We start from the raw sequence: 19,599 nt of genomic DNA on the forward strand, positions 1-19,599 counted from the left end.
CTGAGCATACTGTCTTATTTATTTTTCTTACTGTTGTATGTGACTTGGATATCCAAAATCTAACTACAACTGTATTCAAGATACTGTGTTCTCTGTATAATTTAAATCTTCTATGTACATAGATCTTATTTACTTATCTGAATAAACTATAATCCTCATCACAAAGGAAAGCAAAATGAGTTGCAATTAGCATGGGAGAACATAACAAATGGGTCAAATTTTGTATCAAGGTACTACAGGTTTGGGAAAATTACTTTATAATCCTAGATATTATCATTTTAAATGTAAACCTCAGCACTTCATATTCTCTTAAATATTACTTAAAACCGCTATAATACTTTTTTTAAAAAATTCACTTATACTAGCCAGTTTTAAGAAAACAGAAAAAGCATGATGCTTGCAGAAAATTATGTGGAACAGCCATGCATCTTATCACATACCAATCTGAATTTTTGGTATGAATTATCAAAAATTCATACCAAAAATTCATACCATTCACTGAATTATCAATGACACCTCGGTGTTAATTAGTTCAGCAACTAAAATGCCCTGGAGAAGTTTAGACAGTTTGAGAAACTTTACCCTTTCATTTCTCCATTCTCTTCTCCCTCTCTTGGCCCTCTACCTCAAGAACTCACAGGAGTTTAAAATGCCAGCTGAGAGCCAGATGTTCTGGGACCCTAGCCTATGTGTACAAAAGCGTAGTTTTAATAACAAACATAACTAAAGGAAGAACCTTAACCTTCTTTCATATCCTGGGGCAAACTCAAATTCCTCTTTGTACCTATTATTTTTCTTTTCTATAGCAAGGCAATATTGTTGGTATGTTATCCCTCCTTGCAGATCTAATTAGAATTATATTTACGGTAACTCTTCACAAATAAATCTTTCCTTCAGTTAAAACTTAGGAAAAATGCTATGCTTTTGATGGCAAGATCTCTCCTGGGCATACAACTCAGAATGGACCAGCACTCCCACAGGAAGCAAAGAAAAATTACATTCCGAATCTAATATTTTCTCACTAATGATGAATAAAAATACAATCTACTTGTTTCTGGCAAATAATCCTAAAAAGCTTATTTTCACAGGTTGAACTGTCAGAAGCTATTATCAACAGTTCATGATGCAATCTAAGAAAATAGGGAGTCCCTTCATCCCATACCATGAATTATCCCTGTGTTTCATCTTTTAAAACCTAAAAAAAAAAAAAAAAAATCTGCAGAGATTGGACCAAAAACACTATATTTTGGAAATTCTCTTAACCACTCTCCTTCTAACCACTACAGTAAATGAACCAATGTTGTCTACCCATTCAATGCACATATTGACTGATAACCACAAATAAACTGAGATCTCATGTTCTTCTGTTCTCATCTAAATCTGTTCGTATTGGTTGTGCTTGTTACTGAATTCAGTTGTACATTTTTATTATAAGTTACAGAATACAATTAAATTTTGTGCAGACTAATGAAATATGAGTGCAAAAAAAAAAGAGCTGCTAGATATGCATCAGCAAGAGAGACTAACAGAGAAAAAAACCCAGATGTGCAGGGGACTGTTGGCTTAGATAAATCATTAAATAACACCTTTAAGTCTAAAGTTTTCCATTTAGAATAAACAAATTAAATTAGAAGACTGTTTAGGATCCTTTATGTTTTGATTCTTAAATAAAATTTTAATAATATCTACCCCAAAATCCACTGTTCTACTGAAAAATTATAAAAGTAGGCTGGGTTTTTCATGTATTCAATCTTTACCAAATGCCTACATGGTCACTATTATGGGTCAATTTTTAGGATACTCTACAAACACAATGTGATTAAAAGTACAAAAAAAATCCTGTAAGATTGAAGTGTTACTGCATGTAGATTTTAATATAAAAGTGGAAGAGAAATGCAGGCAATAAAATCTTTCTATATGAGTGACCATGAAAATTAGAAGTTCTCTATTTTCCATTAACCATCATCTCTCCAAAACAATTTGTTTTTAATAATCAAAATCATGCTTTTGAATGTGTCATTATAAACAAAACTTCTACAGAACCCTTATAACACCTTCCTGATAGAATTAGTACTAATTTTTATAAGCCAGATCTCTGAAAACTGATTCTGCATAAAGAATCACTCAAATTCAGCTAAAAGGGGGGAAAGAGTATGCCTTTCTTTACAATTTCAACTTCACTTCTGCTCATAACCCTATTTATAATTCAGTTACATCCACAAGACTTCACAAGTAGTTGCTAAGCAACAGGAACATGCAGAGCTCAGAGCCACTGAAATCTGGCTCTCTGCCACATGAAAATATTTAACAGAGCCTAGAGCCTCCAGAATTTACAAAATGAAGAAGAAAAGGAAATAAAAATTACAAAGAGATACAATAATAAATAGAGTAAGTTGCCAAACTCTTATTTTAAAAGATTCCCAAATTCAGATCAAGGACTTCATTTTGGTATTTCCAAATATTTATTATATTTCTCTCCTAAATTTTTTTGTCATCTTTTTAATGTTGAAATTAAGACTCTGAAGTTATTCTCTCGGGAAAGAGAAGAAATATGATTTGTCGTATCACCGTTGAAGGCGTAACAATTGACTTAATAACTATATTGTGCAAGAACAGCCCTTGAAGAAACTAGGAGAACAGTCTGTGGGACAGGCCTGAGACTTTCTATGTTGGGACTGTGAGGACAAGAGACAAGAAACTATACATCTTCTTCAAATTCCTTTGTCCTCTTATGCCTGGTTAACTACTAAAAGAAGAGATAATTTTTTTTTTACCCCAAACTGCACTGTTTCTAATTGTAAGCATCTCTAATAATTAAGCACATCTAAAAATATATTTACAAGTCAAAATGGTTACAAAAATTAACTGTCAACTTTCAACAGATATTGAAAAGGCACTGGCATATGTTTCAACATTCGTTCACTGATAAAAATAAAAATTAAGAACATAAAGAATGCTCCTAACGCTGATACAAGCTACTTCAAACCAATGGGAAACTACATTTAGTAGTAAGACACCACAGGTATTTCCATTCAAGGCAAAAACAGAAAGTGTGATAATATACTCAATATTGTTCTAGAAATCCTACCAAGGCAGTAAGAGCTCAAACACAGAAGATACAAGAAGAAAACATTTATTCCAGAATGGCAAGAAAAGGTATCTACATATATGACATATATGAAAAACTTCACAAAGGTACAGAATAAAAATGTAAAACTTTTTTTTTAAAGATTTTATTTATTTATTCATGAGACCCAGAGAGAGGGGCAAAGACATAGGCACAGAGGGAGACACAGGCTCCTTGTGGGGAGCCCAATGTGGAACTCAATCCTAGGACCCGAGGATCACGATCCCAGGACCCGAGGATCATGACCCCAGGATCACAATGAGCCAAAGGCAGACGCCCAGCCACTAAGCTAGCCAGGTGCCCCCCAAAATATAAAATATTAAACTTATGTTGGACACAAGGCTTAATGTAGAAAAATATAAATTTCTTCCCAGATGAAACCTATTAGAAGTAATTCTAGGTACAATGTTTAGCCAAAAAAAAAGTTATGTTTTATATTATAACAAACTTTGGAAATTAATCTATTAAAAAATGGCAAAATAGGAAGAAAACTGAAAGTCAAAAGAAAAAGAATGATGCTTTCCCTTTCAGATGTGAGGATATGACAAAGAAGTGTAAGTATTAAGAGATGAGGGGATCCCTGGGTGGCTCAGCGGTTTGGCACCTGCCTTTGGCCCAGGGCACAATCCTGGATCCCGGGATCGAGTCCCGCATCGGGCTCCCGGCATGGAGCCTGCTTCTCCCTCTGCCTGTGTCTCTGCCTCTCTCTCTCTCTCTCTCTCTCTCTCTGTGTGTGTCTATCATAAATAAATAAATAAAGCTTTAAAAAAAGGTATTAAGAGATGAGTGCAATAAATTATCCAGAAGACAGACACAAGCAATATAATATCTGATAGAGATAGCATCACAAATTAATAAGAATTAAGTAGATCTTGAAATAAATAGTTGAAAATGAACAAAATAGCAGTTGAGCATACCAGTACAATAGCAAACAGACTAGATATGAAATAACACAAATTTTCAAAGGCACAGAAAGCACTACAAGTTACCATAAATTTTGAGAAATACTTGAAAACTAAAAAGCATAGTGATATGGAATTAGTATCCAGAATAAAAAAGAATACTTATTAGTGAATGAAAAAGATAATCAATTCAAAATAAAAATTAAAAATCATAAACAGGGAATCATAAAACAAACATAAAAGATGTTCAACTTCACTAATAATCACAAAAAGACTAAACAAAAAGAAGATACAGTTTTTCACACCTGACTGGCAACTATCTATAATTAGCAATAAAATAATATATAGCAGTGAGACATCATTGTCATAAACATTTTTAAAGAAAAATAGGCAAAAACTGCACCATTTTGACACACGAAAGACATTATTGGATTTCTTAAGATATTCTAACATACTGGGGGCACTTGGGTGGCTGAATTGGTTAAGCATCCTAACTCTTGATTTTGGCTTGGATCATGATCTCAAGGTTGTTAAGATCAAGCCCCTCATCAGGCTCCACACTGGGCATGGAGCCTGCTTCAGAGAGCCTGCTTCAGATTTATCCCCCTAGGGACTCCTGGGTGGCTCAGTGGTTGAGTGTCTGCCTTTGGCACAGGGCCCGATCCCACGACCCGGGTTCAAGTCCCACATTGGGCTCCTTGTGGGAAGAAGCCTGCTTCTCCTTCTGCCTGTGTCTCTGCCTCTCTCTCTCTCTCTGTCTCTCATGAATAAATAAAATCTTTAAAAAATAATAAGATTATTTCTGTCACTCCCCTCTGCTCTAAAAAAAATAAAAATAAGTTTAAAAGAAAAGATACACTAACATTTTTTTAAAAGGAATGTATCAGAATACCTACTCCTCTACCAAAATAGCAAAAATACATATTGTTTTTGTTTAGTTTGTGGACAAAGTTTTATACAAGTGGGAAAAATAAATCTCCTTTTATTATCCAGAACTCATTGTTCAAATATGAATTATGATACAGATAAGAAAAAATATGATACCTAAAAGAGGCTAAAGTGATAGGGCACTAATAAACATGAAGGTTGGCTCCAAGACTATAAAATTATTAAAAGCATAGGATATAATGGAAATCTCAGCTCTACCGAATTAGTATTCTAATTTTAATGTTGACTTGAAACAAAGATGCCTTCTTTCTCTTTAGGTTTTAATTGAGAACATAACATCTGGACTTAAAACTATTGGCATAATCCAACAATCTATACAATTCTAGGGTGTGATAATTCAGTGGTAAATATGATTTGAACTTACTCATGTTTAGAGAGTGTCTGACATTCAGAACCAGGCAGATCCTAAACATGACCCTAAATAAACTGCTTAAATAAACTGGATCCCAAAAATTACAAGTGAGGAATTCTTGCAGAATGTCCATACACAAGTAGAGATCAAAGAGACCCATCCAAAAAGAACTATTGACTGAATGGCAGTGACAACTGTGAACTGAACAAAAAGTTCTTTTTAAAAGGGCTATTTTGAAGATTATGATTCTGACTATGGAGGAACTAGGGTGACTGACAGTGGAAGGAGTCACATGCAAAACTCCTTAAACAACAATTTATTGACTTTAAATTAAAAAAATACAAACAAATATAATATCCATCGCTAAGAAAACAGCATTTAAAAAATACTGTGGAGGGGTGCCTGGGTGGCTCAGTGGTTGAGCATCTGCCTTTGGCTCACAGCATGATCCCAGGGTCCTGGGATCGAGTCCTGCATCAGGCTCCCTCCAAGAAGCCTGCTTCTTCCTCTGCCTATGTCTTTGCTCCTCTCTCTGTGTCTCTAATTAATAAATTAATAAAATCTTTTTTAAAAAAATACTGTGGAGAATCCTGACTTAACACTGAAAAGTTAAGAATGTTGTAGATTTCTTTCATGGGCATGAATGTAAAGCATACAACAAAGTAATTGCAGAATTCTTAACACTAACGCAAAAGCTGGAGCCAGATATATCTTTTTGAATACTGGCACTATCATTTCCTAGCTAAGTTACCTGTTCAGGATAATATATCCATTCTTTGTCTCAGTATCCTCAACTATGAAACTAAAATTCTAACAATGCCTCTCCTCATAAAAATGTTACACAGGTTAAATGGGATAATAAAATAGAAAGGACTTAAACATATAAGCAGTAGATAAATTGTTTCCAGGTTTTATAAAGTCATTTTTAAAAAGTAATTTATTAAAACACAAAAATAATTTATTTCTTAACATTAATATAGGCATGCAAGTGATATTTTAAAGTCTGGAAGGATAAATGCCTGACTAGTTTATAGAAGTTCACTTGGGGAAAGACAAGGGAATATAAATGCCAAGTTTCATTTAGATGTGCCAGTTTGAATTTTCACAATGAAGACCCATTCATGTAATTTGTATCTTAACAGTTAAACTCATTCCACTTTTCCCAATCTCTTCCATGCTAATGCTAAGCCAGAGGAGCAGTGACATTTAGAAATGTATTAGTTGCCCCACCCAGACACTAAACTACAGAAGAGATAAGGAAGGAAGGCTACCACCCAAAGGATAAATTTCCAGCATTCCTCATGAGCAAGTACAAGTACCACTTCCCAACCCCTTGCAATCATTTCAGTCAGCACTGACCCAAAGTAAAACAGGAAATCTCAAATACAAAAAAAGAGTATAATCACAAAATAGATGCCAAACTCCACAAACAAAAGAACTAGTTACTTAGAAGAATGAACAGAAAACATTTTAAAACAGTACATTAAATATTTTGAAGAGGTACTATAACCACAAGAACAAGTAGCTATGAAAAGAAATCAATCTAAAATCTTAGAAATTTACAAAAAGAGCTGCATGGACACAGCTGAAGTAAGAAACACTTAATCAAGACCAGATGTCCTCTCAAAATATTATACAAAGGAAAAACAGAAAAGCTAAGAACATACCCAGAAGCAACAACTTTCAGTGATGAGGAGTTTTAGAAAAAAGAACTGAGGAGAAAAGAAAATAAGAAAAACAATTCACAGAGTTAAATTTAAAAATATATCTACGTTTTTCATAGAACAGGCCTGCTAATTACCAAAACAGACTAAATTAAAGCAAGCACAAAAACCTAACACCTAGACATATTTGCGTTAAAACTTCAGAAAACCAATGAGGAATATTAATAACTTAGAGTAAAAATGTCACTTAACTATAAAGGAATAAGAATTAAACTGACATCAGACTTGTCATCAGCAATACTGAATGGTAAAATAAATAACAACATCCTCTAAGTTCAGGGGAAAAGTTATTTTTTAGCATATTATTCTATTGCCAGAAAAACTAGTTATCAATAGGATAAAGAAGTAAAGATATTATTTCTGAGCAAAGACTGAGGAAACAGACCTTTGTTAAAACAATTACATAAAAAATAGAGTACAAAGTCAGACAGAAAAAGAACCTAAGAAATGGGGGAGGAACTCAAATTAGGGAACTTAGATAATGCTCGAAAAGAAAACATCAAAGCTCCAAGGAACAAGTAAAACTCATGAGCTGGCTGACATAACAGAATCCATCAACTAAAATAAGTATGCTGGAATTAAAATCTCAGATAATATAAGATGGGAGTTAAAAGATTTAGGGGCTGTGAACTGTGGGGCAAAAATAATGAACTGTCAATCTAAAAATAATATCAGGTTTCAAACTGGATAAAGTAACAAAAATATCAGAAGTGCATTATTATAAACAAGAGACATGCCTTCTACTAAAATAGTATAGGATGGTTAAAAATATAAAGGATAGAAAATGATACAATAAGGAAATGCTAACCAAAAAAAAGGTAAGTATACACATAAAACCTATATATATCATGAAAAAAAGAATTCAAATTGAAAATCAAGTAATTGGACAAAAAGAAAATATATTTCCTATAGATAAAAGGTAAAATCCACCAAATTATTTTGCTTCAAATCACATGAAACAAAAACAGATTTAAAAAATTCAGAAAGAAACTAATAAATCCATAATCAGATCTCTTTATAAAATCTACAGATGAAGAAAATGAAATATAAATAATGCATCTATTTCTTAATAGAAAAATAGAATTATATATCCAACAAACCCGGAATATGCATTTTTCATGAACACATTCAACATACATTAATACTGACTACAAGGACGCCTGGGTAGCTCAGCAGCTGAGCATTTGCCTTTGGCTCAGGGCATGATCCCAGAGCCCTGGGATCGAGTCCCACATCAGGCTTCCTGCATGGAACCTGTTTCTCCCTCTGCCTATGTCTCTGCCTCTCTCTCTCTCTGTCTCTCATGAATAAATAAATAAGTTTTAAAATAATAATAATAATAATAATAATAATATTGATCACATATGTGATAAGGAAATAATAAATTCAAAGACAAAAAAAATCAGTCACATCCTCTGTCCATAGGATAACAAAGTTAGATGAGCAAATATGAAACAAGAGGAAAAGGATCCCCTTGTAAACGAAAAAAAAAATTGGATTAAAGAGGAAATCAGTGGTGAAATAATAACTCAGAGGCCTTAAACTGTACATATTAATAAACTCGATAGCCTTAAACTGTACATATTAATAAAAGAAACACAAACTCAAAAATGCAGTGAAGGAGGAAAAGTACAACCCTAAAGCAGGGAATTGTAATAAAAGCAAAAATTTATGAGAGAAAACCCAATAAAACAGCAAGCAACAATAAAAGCAATAGCCAGTTCTTTGAAAAAACTATTAAAAAGTAGAAAACGTATCAAGGAAAATTGAAAGAAAGCATAATAAACAACATTAGAAATTAAAAAGAAGACATAACTACAAATATAAAGCAATACACTTGCTTCAAATATTCAAGCATATTAAAGGGTATCAATGGTATGTGTGAAAAATATCTAAGGATTTGAACTCATTGCAAAATCAATAAAATGCAACAGAGCTAGAAATGTCAACACAAAGTTGAACTGCAGAACAGAAGCACTCAGTCTAAAGGAAAGGAGACATTTATTAGTATTAGATTTAGTTCTGAGTGGCCCAGATAAAGAAAGACTCAAAAAAAAAAAAAAAAAAAAGACAAATAGAATGACCAGGCTAAAGGATGACCTAGAACAACATATTATACGAAGAATAGTTGGGGAAATGGAGGATATTTAGCCTAGAAAACACAGGGAAATTTTTTTTAAGATTTTTAAAATTTATTTATTCATAAGAGACACAGAGAAAGAGAGAGAGAGAGGCAGAGACACAGGCAGAGGGAGAAGCAGACTCCATGCAGGGAGCCTGACGCGGGACTCCATCCAGGGTCTCCAGGATCATGCCCTGGGCTGCAGGCGGTGCTAAACCACTGGGTCACTGGGGCTTCCCAACACAGGAGAATTTTAATGGCTTTCTTTAAATAGTGTAGATCTATCATATGTGTAAAACAGATACAAACACAGAAAAAAACAGGCAGCCAGACAGATGAGTGCAGAAGTGAAACAATGAAAGGCCAATTTCTCCTCAAAATCAACAACTGTTCATTTGCTCAGATGTCCAAAAAAAAAAAAAAAGCAAATGCCTTATGAAATTAGAGACTCTCTTTTCTGTCATTAGAAATGTTGAAACTTAAACTAGATAATTATATGTCAGGAATAATAAACAGATTTCTGTAAGAAGTGTGATGTTACACCTACTTGACCACCTAAGTCTACTCCACTTACAAGATATTGTTATTCAACATTGCTTGCTAATAAATTTTGTGGCCTGAGGAACACAAAAACTAAAAACTCAAAATTTATACCTCAGATTTTGGGATCATTCACACTCAACTTCAATAGTATCAAAAATTATACAGCTTTATCCTCAAGACATTTATCTTTGTCTTACAGGATTCCCTTTAGGCTTCTTGGTCTAACTTTCCCTCTGTGCAACTTTCCCTCCTCTTTCTTTGCTATGACTCCCAACTGATTATTTACTGAATACTGTTTTGCCTACCTCCTTGCCTCTTTACCTATAAATAAAACCCCAAGTCAGCCTCAGCTATCTTCTGGACCTCAACTATCTTCTCAATCTAACATTCTCCCTAACAATTACGCTCTGGAGAAGTGTGAAAACTTCAGGAACTGCTTTAAACATCTGTGTTCTCCACACTGAGAAGCATGCCTCACGCAATCCAACCTTTAGCAAATTAATCAAAATTGCTCTCTTTCTACTATCACCATTTCTCTAATCCTACTGATGTTGTTAAATCAAATGAAACACACATCCACAAACATAAGTTTTTTACTTTAATAAAATATATATTAGAACAATAATTTTCAAAAGCCATAGCAAAACTGTCAAAAAGACAGGAAACCGTTTGTACCCCTGAAACATGAGTGTGGCTTCTACCACATTCAATCTAGCTGGGCTCTAGTTTTTAAGTATCCAGCCATGTAGTAATAAATGACCAATGCCCTTTCAGAGTCTAGAGAACTGAAAATCCCATCTAAAACTAACACTTTTAGGTTGCAGAAAGATCGTGCTCTTTAGCATCTAGAAAAGGAGGCAAAGAGCCAAGAACTGCCTAATACCATTCCTTTCCTCCTCTATTTCTCTAAACTAGCCTTGCTTTGTTACCTACTCACAGTCATCCTCCAAAATTGTATCCATCAGTAATATATTTTATATATTTATTTATACTGTTATTAGCTAAGACACATATACTTTCATTTCTTTATAAATATAAATCTTCACACCTTTATAGTATGGTTATATATTCTTTATATTGTATACTTTTTATTTCAATGAGATTATGGTTTTCTGCATCCAATTTTTCAAGCATACAAAAAAAATAATATAACAAGTGCCTTTAGCAAATTTCACCTAACTTAAGAAATAAAATATTAAAATAAAATTTCTAATATTCATTTTAGTTTTAGACTTAAGTTCACTTTGTTAAGATGGTGATACATTTAAATATGTAGAAATGGAAAGGGTAACTGAAACTGGAAAACTTGACCATGTTATATGTAATGTATATACATGATATATATACATATATAAATATACATTATCTAATGTATGTCAGTGAACCATTTGTGAAAACAGAAGCAGTCAGATGTTGATGATGAATTCAAAGTGGTACATTTACTCTAAAACTTTATAGTTTAGTAAGGTTACAAAACATCATTTCTCTGCATGTACCAGTTGGTGTCACTACAACTGAAAATACAGTAACAGGACTATAATGAACAGAGGTCTAAAACTAATTTCTATGTAATATGAATATATTATGTGTATGAGTAATGTTCATATATGAAGCCCACTGTTAGTTCATTTAAACAAACCTGAGGAAAATTATAAAAAGTGAAAATCATGTTTTAAAAGACAAAATCCAAATATGGTATTCAAAATCTCCTGAAAATTTACATTAAACAATCTACCAATCCTGGTATGACTAAAATTAAAACCAAACAAAAAAACTTCCCAAAGGTGAGAGCTGATAGAAGGCCTGGGGGCTGGGGGTGGGAGATGGCAGTGGTCACAAAAAAAAAAGGACCTGAATGTCTTACCTGTGGGTAGCTTGATATTGTGAAAAGGACTTCCTCTTCTGTAAACCACTGCAACTTAGTTCATTTGTATAAACAGTAAAAGCTAATGCAGGCTTCTAGAACAGCCTTCTTGAGACTAAATTCCTTTCTTGGTTCATATTCATAAAAAAAACAGAAATACAGTAGATTGGCTACATATTAAAATTCCTTTCAAACAGTGATTCACATCTGTTGTGTAGTTTGTGCAGCAAACATCCCATTAACCACAAAAGCCAAAAAACGTCAGACAGTATGCCAATGAAGCTCACAGAACACACAAAGTACATCCTCCAAAGGACTGTTGCAAGTGAAGATGCCTAGAATCAGAATTCTTTTGTACTGCTTTCTATTCTGCCAACTATTAGGACTGCAGCAACTGTGTGCAGTTAAGTACCTCCCACATATTACCCAATAGTATCAATAGGCATAAAGCTATAAAAACAGAACTAAAAGCTTCAAAGGCTTATAGTTTCTCATTATTCCACATATTGTCAGTTGTGGAGGACTGAGTACTCTTATTCTAAAGCATCAACTCTGTTCTTTCAGTCCAAAAGGCTGAATTCTTATACGTTCCAAACAGAAAATCCATGACACATATTATTTGCTGCCCTAGCACAGCCAGACTGCAGTTACAGCTAGCTGGCACCAGTAAGAACAATTTACATAAAGCAGTCCTCATTTCATGACCAAACTAAAGGAGAATACTGCTGAGTAAACTCTCCCCCATTTGTTCCCCAACAGGCACTGACTGGTTCTAGAATATATCTACTTATCTATTTACCAATGATTCAAACCCAGGTAATAAGAGAAAATCAACTTATAATTCTTATGTAACTGACATTTTAACCCTACTAAACCAAAAATGTGTTTAACACCCAGAGATATTCAACAACTTATTTTTTTTTGTGATACAGACCAATATACCATATAAATCCAGTAACTGTTTTTTTAACAATCATTAAAAATATAAATTACAATTCACATTAGGTAAAAGCTGTCTTCATTCAACTCTACATCCACCTTTCAAATTTTATTAATCACTTAAATAGTAAATGATTATTAAACAGATTTGGTCTTAAAACCACACCACTTTTGACCAAACACTAAGACTTCATGCATATTCAAGTATCACTAGTGTGATAATTAAGTAATTCAAAATATTTACCACTAGTTACTGTCACTAAACTTTTTTTTATGAACTCAGGCATGTTAAGTTACAAATATCTATACAAGAATATATTTTGTCAGTGTCACATTCTTGTTTAACCTAAACCATTCTTGTGCTGTTTTAATTGGCCAGATCTGACGGAGCAAGAGTCAAATCACTGTCCATGTTAACTGTCGGCTAGTTAGAAAAAAAATCAACTTATAATCTTATGTAACTGACATTTTCCCCCCACCACACCAAAAATATGTTTAACACCAGAGATACTCAAAAACCTTTGTTTTTTCTGTAGTATAGACCAATGTATTAAATTCCTGTGTTGTTTTAAATGGCCAGATCTGACTGGCCAGCAAGAGTTGAGTCATTGTCTATGAAGTCCTTTGTTTACATTTTTTTCAATAATTACTTTATCACCTACTAAATAACTCTCTCTTCACTTCTATTTTTCCACTTATTTTAGTGAGCCTAAATATACTAAACTTCATTTTCAAGTAAGTCTAGAAACTAGATTAGTGCCACATCTAAAATAATAATAAAATGAAAAGAAATACTTAATATGCTAACTAGGGGTTATCCAAAATGTGTTCCTTATTTTCTTAAAATAGGCTTCACATCCAGCATGGAGCCCAATGCAGGGCTCAATCTCATGACCCCTAGATCAAGAACTGAGATCAAGAGTTGGACCCTCAAAAAAAAAATAATAATAATAATAAATAAAAAATAAAAATAAAAAAAGAGTTGGACCCTCAACCAACTGGGGAATCAAGATTGGACCCCTAACTAACTGAGCACCCAGGTGCTTCTGTTCCTCATTTTTAATTTTATGTTCAGTTACTTTAAAATATCATTCTCAAACTATCCCTATTATACAATAAAGACAACAGGGCTCTAAATTAGGGGGAAAATAAAGTTATCACACATCAACAGTAATTAGAAGACTTCTAATACATGATAATCCTGTTACCTCAGTTTTCTTTGTTAAGTAATAGCGGATTTCTTCAAACAACTACATATTTTTTTTCGGAATCTGTGCTCCACCAGCAGCAGGAGGAGAAACAGGAATATATATAATATAGTGAAATTTCACACAGTGTATACACTGTTTATGTAACATTTGACTTATTGATCATAAAATCCCAGATTTGGAAATCACCCAAGTATTGTACTCCTTCCAGTTTTAATTTTGTTGGAGATATGTCCTCCCTCTCTCTTCCTACTTTATGCATCCAACTCTTTGAATAAAAGTGCTTGAAAATCAAAGGACCTAAAACTATTTAATCCCGCATAAAATATAATGTATAAAATTGGGCAGCCCAGATGGCTCAGCGGTTTAGTGCTGCCTTCCATCCAGTGCATGATCCCGGAGACCCAGGATCGAGTCCCACATCGGGCTCCCTGCATGGAGCCTGCTTCTCCCTCTGCCTGTGTCTCTGCCTCTCTCTTTCTCTCTGTGTTTCTATGAATAAATAAATAAAATCTTTAAATATATATATATATATATATACATAATGTATAAAATTATAATTTTTTTAAGCTGAGTAAGTTAAACCATCACCTGAAAGTGAGTTAATCATAAGAAGCCTAAATTCTCTTCAACCTGCTTACTGAAGTGCCAACAATATTAGTTAGTAATCTAGCTCAGTGCTTTGTAAACTAATAATGGTAAATAACCAATGTCTTATCTCTAATCCATCAAAGCTCAACACTTTTGTAAATACAACAAAAATGAATTACTTAGAAAGTGAAATAAAAAGAAAGCATATAAAATGTATGCCTCAATTATTTTTATTATTTGACCCAACTGACATAAAGTTACTTTATCAGATTGATGTAAAAATTTCTAAACACTCTTAATTTCAGTTCTTATCTCATGGAAGACCCGGAATAAATAGACAAAACTAATCCAAATTGACCTTGAACTGATCCACAGACCACATTTTGGGAGGGTTCACCTAGCTATTCACTATGCATTATTCTACCCTATCCCGGATTCTCAATCTCCTGGTATTTTAACCTTCTCATATTTAGTATCTATCCTCTCATTCCCCCTACCCCAGTGTAAATTCCTTGAGGGCAGGGATCTCTTTGTCAGATATCAAAACAGTGCCTGGCAAACAATAGGTGCATAATGTTTGCTAAAGTTGTTGAATCAATTGATCAATTCACAATCTATTTTTGTTTTCACTCTATCATGCTGCCTTAGCACCAGTAAGAATTCTTATTGTGTCCCCTTCAAACTCTTTATAAAGTCTTCACATTGAGATTGAAATATCTTGCTTTCTGGGATTTTTTTTCTGCAAATCAGCCAGGTCCCTAACAACCCCTTGCCCTAAAGATCCTTTTCTACAATATCCAAGTAGCCCAGATTTCTCCACAATTCCATAATGATTGAAAAAGAAAAAAAATTGTGCCAGAGGGAAATTTTTCTGCAGAAAAATTTCTGCAGAAAAAGCAACCAATATTTACTAATATTTAATTTGTGCCGCACACTGCACTAAAGCTTCAAATATGCTGTGCTCATTTAAATCCCAATTATCAACTCAGTATGGTAGACTTTATTCCCATTTTAGATAAGAAAACTGGATTCTGAAAATAAGCAACTAGCTTCATCCCATAAAAAAATAATGCATAAGACTTTCAGCATCATATATACATTTCTCATATAAACTTCGAACTAGTCAGTGAAAGAAAATGAGTTCACCTTGACTCAGATTCCAAAGTTCCTGTTCTTTCCTGACTCCTTATCTAATCCAAATCCAACCACGGATCTCTTTTAATAGTTGCAGAATGGCATGAAGAGCTTAAAATTTAAAAAAAAAAAAATTTAATTTATCCAAAACTATACAATTACTTAATAGTAGTACCAGACAAAAACAATCCCTTTCTGACGACTTCTATGCTAATAGTTTCCACAATTCATGCCATGATACTTTCATGTCAGTAAAGGAAAGCAACTGGTCACATGACTATCCTGGATAGTAGCACCTGATTTACTACAAAAAGGGCAGAAATCCTTAGGCAGAACAGAAGCAATTCCTGAGACATGGTGTTAAATTCCATCTTTTCATTAAACTCAAAGGATTCATTGAATAAGCACTGTTTTCACCGTTTCCATATTTACACACATTAATGACTAAGAACTGACTGCTACAAATTACTAATAGCGAATTCTGTGAAAGTTCTAACTTCAGCGGTTTAAAAAAAAAAAAAATCTCCTTTGAATGGATTTTAAACTTTCTTCCAAATCACTATCTCTTTTGGGAGTGTGAGAAGTTCAGAAAGGAGGAGAATCAGTGTTTCCTGTACAAGTTAAATGCCTTTTCAATTTCCACTGAAGTTTCCTCTCTAACTTAAAGCCATCGTCCAAAAATGAGTAACATTTCCCTGGAGTTAACAATGTCATGGTATTACATGAATGCTAAGAAGCTGGCGTTCACTCTGGAAAATGTGAATTCAAAATCAAATCACTTCATGATCATAAACTACCATGTTTTCTGGATCATCAAAGTAGTCTCAACATAGTTGAGACAGTTAATGTTACATAAACAGAAGCAAACTTTTAACAAAAATAAGTTTATAATGGCTAATGGCCTCTAAAGTTATTCTAGTGCAGTTAAGAAAATTTTCTACTAGCAACTTTTTCATTTTTAGTGCTAAGACTTCTCAACCAATTTAGACAAAAATCTTTATAAAAGGTATTTCACTTACTGTTCAGTCAACTATGTTTTGAATATACTTTAGTTTTTTCTTGTTCAATATCACCATTAATAACATCCAAATGATAAACAGTGATGTCTTTAACACTGTGATAATATTTAAAGAAAAAAGGACCTGTTATCACATTAAAAGACCTTACGGTATTCACAATTCTAATTAATATTTCTTTAATCTCTTCACTTTCGTTCTATTGTCAATTTTTGCTGACGTCATTGGATCTCCTTCAATCAACACCATGGCACTCTAATATAGAGTACTCTAATATATCTAATAATATAGCTTAAAATTAGTAAAGGTGCCATATCTTCTAAACAGTAAACGGTCTCTACACATGCAGTCTCTCCTACCAGGCAAAGTAGGCTAGACTTTACTTGTGCTTACTTCCTTCTAGGTTAGAAGCTATATCCTAAACAGAAAAAGGCTCCCAACAATCTCAAGTAAATAGAATAGGGATTTAAAAGGAAGAGTTTACCGGGGCCCAGTAGGTAATGTAATTAGTGTACAGGAACAGTTATAAACTGTATAGGCCCTATCTGAAGGGGACAGCAGCTACTCCACTCAAGATTATTTTTCTGATGCAAAAAATACATTCTTAGCACTGCCTATCTTTTGTTTTTCAGAGATAAGACACCCTGATTTTTGTGTAAAATAGGACTTTAACAGCTAGAGTAATAAGGCAGCGGCTCAAGGATGGTCTGTTGGCTGCCAATTTGTGGCTACTAAATAAAACACTGTTCTTAAGATTCTCATTTGTATTGAAACACAGAAAACTCTAGGCCCCGAATTCAAGTCATCCCTTTAGAGAAATTATTTTCTCACTGAATATTTGGAGGACTCAGCCAAACTAGAATCAAAACATTCTCCCACTTACTCCCCTAATTCTGTAATGCCAACATTCTATATTGACTTTACTTAATAAACACATCTGCCACTATCCACATACAGCACAAGGTGGCTAATCTATGTAACAGAATGAAATCAGTAGTATTAACATAAATATAACATATTACCAACCAGATGTGGATGTCCTAACATTAGTCAGCACTTCTTGCTTCTGAGCATGAGTTATATGAGAAATTTCCCATACTGTTTAAATATACCATATTCCCTAATCCAGTTGCATTAGATAAAAACATAAATAAATAAATACATACATACATACAAATATTACTAGAAAATTAGCATGTGTAGTATTTCATGGTTCTTTTCAGAAACATGATGTAAGCTGATTCTCAGCATATCCTTGCCAAAGAAACGGCAATTTTTTTCCCATTTTAAGGATTAGAAAGCAAAAGTCAGAAAATAGAATGAGTTCACCAATATAAGAAGTAGTAAAAGCAATTCAAATTTAGATTTGAACTCAGTTGGTTTCTCTCCACTAACTTCAACATTTTCTTTAAGGTTCATGCTTAAAGAAATGGCTCAGAAAAAAAGGACAAATAGGGAGTACAAATAGCGACAAAACAAGAACATTAAATCTTAATTATCCAGCTCCCAGATTTATTATGCCTTCAATTATGCAGCCTAATAGCTAATCTGGAATTCAGCATAGACAAATTGAAAACTGTCATCAGTCCCAAAAGTAATAATCCCAGTGAGGTCTAGTTTATGCTTATAGTTGCAAAAATGCAACACAGCCCTGAAAGAATTAGCAATAATAACCTAAGTAACCACTTTGTATTTTCCCATGTATAAGCAATAATCAATGGAGTCATCTTGTGGACGTTGAAGGTAAATTTTATAATCCAGGATAGAAGGCAAAAAGAGCAGATCATTAAAATTTCCCCAAGGTCCTACTTTGAAGATCAACATAAACTGCTTTGATAATTTCAACCTAACCAGTTTTTCTCCAGTAATGAAGAACAAACTGAATATCTGGCTTGAATTGTATAAAATATCTGAATACAGTGAGTGGTTCAAACTATGAGAGGTATGAAAATGACCATGATTAAGGACAAAGCACATTCACTTCCTATGTCATATTCACTCTAGGGCAAAACCTTACTGAAAGGCATGATGGATAAAATCTCTCTCACAACACTAAATTTGTTGTTCTTTTCTTTTGGGGGCAACCTCATATTACTGGATTTATATAATGTAATGTTCATATTATTATAATCTATTATATCACATAAAAGACTCCTAACAATTTCAAAGAGTAGTAAGTTAATGAAGTGAAATATGCTAAATTTGTCGATGAAACTGAATCAGTGACCCCAAATATATTTGAAGCCAAAGAATAAATGACCAATGATTAAGAAAAAAAATTGTCAAAAAAAGAAAAAATATAAATGCAATTTTGTGGCAAGACAGCAATTTCAAACTGTTAACTTGTGTAAATATAGATCTAATATTTTACCATCATGAAATTAAAAAAGAACATACGGAATATATGTTCTAGAATACTTCTCAAAATGAATTCTACAGTCTCTTAGCAACTAAAGTTCTACAAATAAGCAACCTAATAAATAAGCAACCTCCTGACACTAATGAAAGATTATAATTGTGATAGATAATCTGGTTTCAAACTTTTGTTTTCATTGTAAAAGCCTAATTGTTCTTTTATTAAATAAACTTAGAGTAATACTATACTTTTAAATTGGAAAATAAATACAAACCAATAAAATATCATATGTATCATTTTTAAATACATGGGTCAATCACAAGAATTTAATGTGCAAGAAGTTGTTTTCTAAAGTTGCAGTACTTAGAAAATTCAAAACTTACTGTTCTATGTCATATTAGTCAAGGATATATTCATATATCCCTTGACAAAACTAGAGAATTATACTATAACATTTATTTAAAAATTTTAGTAAGTACCACAATTTAAACACTAGAGTTTAAAATTTCTGATATCTGAAATATTATGTAAATAAAAATTTCATTCTTCTTACCCTCTGGGTCACTATTGACTTACCATATCTCAATAAATGTTTCCACTTCAGAAGAATGTTAAAGTCTTTTGGAAACTGTGAAACTAAATTTACAAAATCATTGAATTACATTATTTTTAAATATACCACAGGTTTTAACTAAGACTAAAGTAGATATCAACAATTAATATCTATTAACCTAAAACAACTGAGTATTTATTTAAGCTCTCTTGCATTAGAA

At 33.1% G+C, this 19,599-nt stretch overlaps 1 protein-coding gene and 1 non-coding gene across 11 annotated transcripts in view; one reads left to right on the forward strand and one right to left on the reverse strand.

Annotated features, from left to right (window-relative positions):
* Positions 1–19,599, reverse strand: part of ATF7IP (activating transcription factor 7 interacting protein) — a 110,862-nt gene that overhangs the window by 72,795 nt on the left and 18,468 nt on the right. For 4 of the 10 annotated variants that reach the window (XM_072765985.1, XM_072765975.1, XM_072765972.1 and 1 more), the window contains exon 2: positions 19,403–19,462. The exons of the other annotated variants lie outside the window; for them this stretch is intronic. The gene's annotated coding sequence lies outside the window, so the exon portion shown is untranslated. The remainder of the gene's footprint in view (positions 1–19,402; positions 19,463–19,599) is intronic. 10 annotated transcript variants of the gene reach the window in all.
* LOC112917638 (small nucleolar RNA SNORA40) lies at positions 4,948–5,069 on the forward strand. Its single transcript, XR_003234500.1, has one exon. It is a non-coding gene; the product is annotated as a small nucleolar RNA SNORA40 (small nucleolar RNA).

This window comes from Vulpes vulpes, chromosome 8 (genome assembly GCF_048418805.1).
Source record: "Vulpes vulpes isolate BD-2025 chromosome 8, VulVul3, whole genome shotgun sequence".
Classification (NCBI taxonomy): Eukaryota; Metazoa; Chordata; class Mammalia; order Carnivora; family Canidae; genus Vulpes; species Vulpes vulpes.